At 46.9% G+C, this 5794-nt stretch overlaps 1 long non-coding RNA gene across 1 annotated transcript; it reads right to left on the reverse strand.

The window, feature by feature from the left end:
• Window positions 1–447: 447 nt before the first annotated feature.
• On the reverse strand, window positions 448–4567 carry LOC125515365. Its single transcript, XR_007286977.1, has 3 exons — window positions 4241–4567; window positions 2423–3480; window positions 448–945 (listed from the first exon to the last, which is right to left on the reverse strand). It is a non-coding gene; the product is annotated as an uncharacterized LOC125515365 (long non-coding RNA).
• Between the last annotated feature and the right edge of the window lie 1227 nt (window positions 4568–5794).

A 5794-nucleotide genomic window follows, 5' to 3' on the forward strand; every position in this document is an offset into this window, starting at 1 on the left:
CAACACTAACATAAATCACAAATTGTTTCAACATTGCGCTCTCGAACAAATGGGAGCTTATTTTTTCTAAGCAATTTCTCAATTAAAGAAAAAGATGCATGTCCTAAACAACCATGCCACCGTGTAGACGAAAGTTTGTTGGCACTAAAAATTTGTTTATTGAATCTTCGAATCTTCGGGGTCAAAGGGTAATGCGAGCAAGGCTCCAGCAAACCATACAATCTCAGATGGCGCTCCCATCTAATCTGATTCAGCTTTCACGGCTTGGGTGCGTGGCTTGGGTTTTGCTTAACTGTATTCCTTCTGATCTGGAGATAACTGAATCCAAAGGAGCACGGGCGGAAGACAATTTAACTCTTTCGGTGTCCTAAAAATTACAGAATTATACCATCCATAATTGAACACATAGGAAGAGCTGAATCATATTAAACGTGTATATATTGCCAAACCATGTACAGGACAAAGAGCAACCTCTAAAGCAATTTGTATTGCCAAATCATTTTTTTTTACAAAAAGGGGTTTCCCCCCACCTCATTTTTATTAACACGGGGCCACAAAGCAAAACCAAACGAACTGTTCCCAGCGCTCCAGCTGAGCTAAAGTTGCTGGGTCAGACCCCCTCACCAAACAAGAACATTTACCAGGTTACACCTCACAACAAAACAGACAGCTTCAACAGCAAAATAGCAAAGGTCACGCGTAACTGTTACATCATTTCCCTCCCATTTTTGTTACAGGAACATCACCCGGAGTGGGCTCGCAGGAAGGCCCCTTTTTGTGCCTTCAACGGCAGGCAATTCTCAGCAGCTTGCTTCCTCGACGGTCTAGAAGTAGTACATAGCGTTGCAGCAGTACCAATTGACTTCCTTTACACAGAATCTTCCATTCATGGATCAAAACACTTGTTTTCCCCAACAGATTTTTGACACTTGTCCAAGCTGAACCCTGAAAACACAAATCATTTCCAGTGGTCCATAAGGTCCACAGTACAGCAACACAGGAGATGTTACTCACAGATTTCTTATTATCAACTTTCCAAAGTTCAGCTAACTCATCCATATTGTGCGGAATTTGAAAATTAAACACCTCAGAAATAACTTTGCCAACTTCCTGGGCCATAAAACAGTCAAAGAACAGGTGCTGGACTGACTCTAACTCACTACAGAATAAACACATAAGATCATCAACATGTCGTCGTTTAGTCAAGATCTCTACGGGGGACTACAATTTTCCAGAAATGTTTCCACAAAGTAGACCCCCCCCCCCCCGGTTGATGGTATTATAGAAGGAGCTAGCAGAAAATTCACCAGATGATTGAAATATATACACAGGCCTATCAGATTCATCACTAAGAGGATAGTTGGAAAGAACAGCCAGTAATTCATCCCTTTTAGTCAAGAAGGCATGTCCTACACATCTTCTCAAAGTGATAAGCTCGCAGCCATCCCAAACCTCTGCCACACAACAGTTCTGTTGTTGACAGAGGTCAAACACCTCCCAAAACTGGGTTTTCAAGGTGCACTCACCAGCCCAGATGTCATGCCAGAAGCTGATGTGCTTCCCATTCCCCAGAACCCATCTAAAGAACCCATCTAAACAGCAGCAGAAGCTCTAGTCACATCTTTCCAAAAGGGAGATCCAGTATTAGTTCTAGTCCACAGAAGATTTGGCTTAGAAGTATTGTACGTATGGCTAACCAAAGTGATCCAGCTTTTTTCCTTAACACAGAAAAATCTTTTAACCCAAGAGGCTAATAAAGCTAAATTAACCTAAATCGTTGTGGTGCTTCCAGATCATCCAGGAGGTAAGAAGTGTCGCGGGAAAATCTCCCAACCTACAACAAAAACTTTGTGAGAGTTGTTTAGCAACATCCTCCCTCAGATTGACAGTCACCAAATCACATTTATCATAATTAATTTTCATGCCAGATAGGTGATTAAAACAAGAAAGCAGCCATTTAATATTCCTAGCATTTCGAGGGTTTGGCTCTAGGAACAAGATCGTGTCATTCGCATATTGCAGACTAACCAAGCCTCCAGGAATCTTATTTGGAACAATCCCAGTTATAATTTCAAACTTTGCAGCTTTGGCTATCATTTACAGAATATACAGCAATATGAGAGTTAAGGGAAAGAGATTCCATGGTTAGGTACAAATAGATGGAGACCGGGCTAGCATGTAACATATATCTATCTCCAAGTTATGCAATGTATACATTTGCACAGTGGTTGTTAAACACTACAGACAGATATCGAGACACTATCCAGACAAACGATGTTGAACACTTACTAGTACACTATAAAGGCACAGTGATTGTTAAACACTACAGACAGATATCGAGACACTATAAAGCTGGCCCATATTTCTGAATGACAAAGCTTTGCACTTTGAAGCAGCAGCATGGATGATTCAGAAGCTGTACCTATGTAGACTCAAGACGGACAGACGCTATATAGAGAGACGAAGCTCAACATTATTAACATGCCTGCTGAAGGCCTTGCTCAACAGCTAAATATGGACCAGCTTTGTAACATCTATGATGACCTGCAAAGCGAGGTAGAAGCACAATAAACATCCCCTACTGTTGAAGAAAACAGTGCTATTGTCAAGTAAAGCAGTACTGCATGTGACAAGTATTTCGAATTTCCAATGAAGTAAAGAAAGAAAATGCTTGCCTTAGAGCCTGTTCTTCTTCTTCTTCTTTTTCTCCAATTTTCTCAAGTTAATTTTGTTCGCTATTCCCAATATGGAACATATATCATCATATGTTTTACAGTTACTCAGCAGCTCAACAGTAATATCGCCAATGCTGAAATTTTCTCTGCCTTTATGAAGAATCTTGGAGAGCGTTCCCCAACTGTTGAAGAGTTTGGTTATACTAACCGGGACTGACATTTCCAACTTCTTTGCCAAGATATTCAGTAACCACTTTTCGAGCTCGGGAAACCGTAGAGCTTCGGCTAGCAGAACAAAGAAGAGAAGAGTCCGTTTCAAGCTGATGTCAACATTTCCTTCCTGAGACAGATCCATATTAGCAATCCCTAAGAGCACCTGGTAATGTCTTCTAATAACATCATCTCCGACGGTTATCTGGTTATGTTCTTTGGGATTAAAACCCAAATTAAAGTATTTTGACATCTGTGCCATTATGAGTGTACCCTCTTTCTGTAACTCCTTCGGTAATGATATGGAACGATCGTGATCATTGAACCTGTAGCAAACTTGTTTTGCCACGATGCTATCCAAGTACATATCATGTGTTCTGTACAGTGCATATACTGACTCTGAGCAGTCATGAGAGGATGGCGAAGGGCTGATCCTTAAAATGATCCAACCCTTGGGATGAGTCACCAATTTTCCCTCTGGGAGTTGCACATTGTCTCTTTGGAGGATCAATTTGAAGTATTGTCTGACTCCATTGAATGTTGTCCTCAAGGAACTCTCGATGTTGTCCAAGTAAACATTAAAGATTGGAGATCCCTGCAAAACAATTGAAATTAAAGCATGTATCTAAGAGGTCATTCTATAGGACAATCAAGAGCTAATAGACAACCTAGCAGCCATGCTAAAACAGGAGAGCCTCTCATCCACCAAACGTCGAGTAGTCGTCATATGTCAACTTATCAACTATCAATTTGCACTTAGAAAATTAAGAATAGCAAGTACCAGCAACCAGATCGCTTAAACAATTAAGTTATCATGCTACTTAGTAGCCGAATCACTTACACCAGATCACTTGCACTTAGACAATTACGCATAGCAACTAGCAACAAGATCACTTAGACAATTAACTCATCGTGCAACTTATCTTTTGCAACTCAATTTCTTTTGACAAGATAACCTCAAGTTATAATGCTACTTATCTTCATCACAACCTTCAGACAAGAGATAAAAGAAAACTTTGAGTACCTCCACATGTAGAGCTAAATACACTCAAAGAAATTATCAAAGTGTAATTCCCACTGCCAGACTGCCTTCTAATCGTAAGCGCTTATTTTGAGTCAATGCCCTATATATTGCAAGATATGGCTCTGAACTTTGTGCATGTCACATTGACACTGTACTGTCAAATTTACAATGCAATGAATCCACTGCACAACAAATTTACAATGCATAAGACATGCTTCTTTGTTTTCTCCCACTCTAATCAAGAACCATTAGAGCAAGACACCCTATCAAGACTGCAGAGGACAAATGTTGAAGGAGGCTGCTTGCGAATCTTAAGGGAGAGGGGCGTCACCAGGATTCAGAGCAGGAGCCTTTGAGGGCGCCAGAGGAGGAGTCGCCGCGAGAGGGCGAGTCCCCGGGAGAAGGAGGCGTCGCCGCGAGAGGGCGAGTCCCCGGGAGAAGGAGGCCTCGCCGCGAGAGGGTGCGCCCCCGGGAGAAGGCGCCGCCGCCGCGAGAGGGTGCGCCCCCGGGAGAAGACGACGCGAGCCGTCGCCATAGCTGCGTAGCTGGTGTGTCCGTGTGTGTGGAGGATTTGGGGAGCCAAGGTTAGAAGGAACCTGGTCAGCGCGCACGATTTGGAATTGAACCAAATTTTTTGCCGGGGCCGGCCGGAGGGAGAAAAAACGGTATCACTGAATTCGTTCTTATTAGGGGGGTGGCCACCGCCGGCCTGATCATGAACGCTGGACGGAGAACCTCCGAGAGTTAAGGAGCAGAAGCTTTTTGCAGACTGTACGGACTGCCCCGACAAGCAGCCGGCGAGTGTACGGACTGCCCCTACCTCCACTTCAGTCCGCTGCTGGACGCCGGCGAGTGTACGGACTGCCCCGACAAGCAGCCGCCGGCAGCGGTGCTCGACGTGTCCCTCGGCTCTTCCCGGGGAGAGCAAATTGCGGCGCTGCCAGCTGCACTGAAGGGCAAGCAGAGCCTATTGCACGAAACTGACCGCGCGGCGTATTCACGGACTCCGACGAGAGAGCCGGCCGGCTGCCGGCACGATTGACTGACGACAAGCTGATCTCTGAATTCACCAAAAAAAACTAAGGGAACTGGGCTAATGCTTGGGCTAATGCTCATAGGCGCATCGTGGCGCACGGCGCCACGGCGGCAATCACGAGTCACTGAAGGGCGAGCAGAGGGTACTGCGCCAAACTGACCGCGCCGGCGTATTCACGGAGCCCGACGAGAGGACCGGCCGTCACGGCTGGCTCACGACGAGCTGATCGCCGGAGTGACTGGGACGCAAGAAAACTAAAGGATCGCCGGAGTTCGACAAGAAACACCAAGAAACCAAGAAACGCCAGACAATCACAAACCGCTATCACAAGACAAAAAGGCCGTACCTCACTGGCCGAAGGGAACGGTAGAGGCGGTGTTGTCGGGCCCCCCTGCGTCGGGGAGGCGGAGGTCGAAGAAACCGCCGGCCGCGGCGACGAGAGCGGCGGCGGGCTGGGCCCAGCCCGCCGCGGTGACGACGAAGCTATCGCGGGGGCGGCAGCATTCGTCGACTGGGAAACCTTCAGACTTCCTGTTGTGGATGACGAAGGCGTAGAAGGACCGAACCGCGACCACCGCAAGAGCGTCGCCGGCGGACGGGTATGGAACCGTCTAAGGACCAAGCCGCGACCGCGAGAAGTACGACGGCGCCGCTTCGGAGAAGGCGTGCGGGGATGCTGCTGCGTCGGGTAAGAAGGCGCCGGAGGCTCCTGGCCCTGCGACGGCTGCGGCGGCGAATGTGGGCTGGACGGTGAGCGCGATGGCCGCCGTCGCCGTGGACTGGGCGGTGACCGCGGTGGCCGCGGTGGTGACCCTCTGGCGCGGCAGGCGCTCTCTGTTCTTTTCGACT

The sequence above is a fragment of the Triticum urartu genome, chromosome 6, assembly GCF_003073215.2.
Source record: "Triticum urartu cultivar G1812 chromosome 6, Tu2.1, whole genome shotgun sequence".
Lineage (NCBI taxonomy): Eukaryota > Viridiplantae > Streptophyta > Magnoliopsida > Poales > Poaceae > Triticum > Triticum urartu.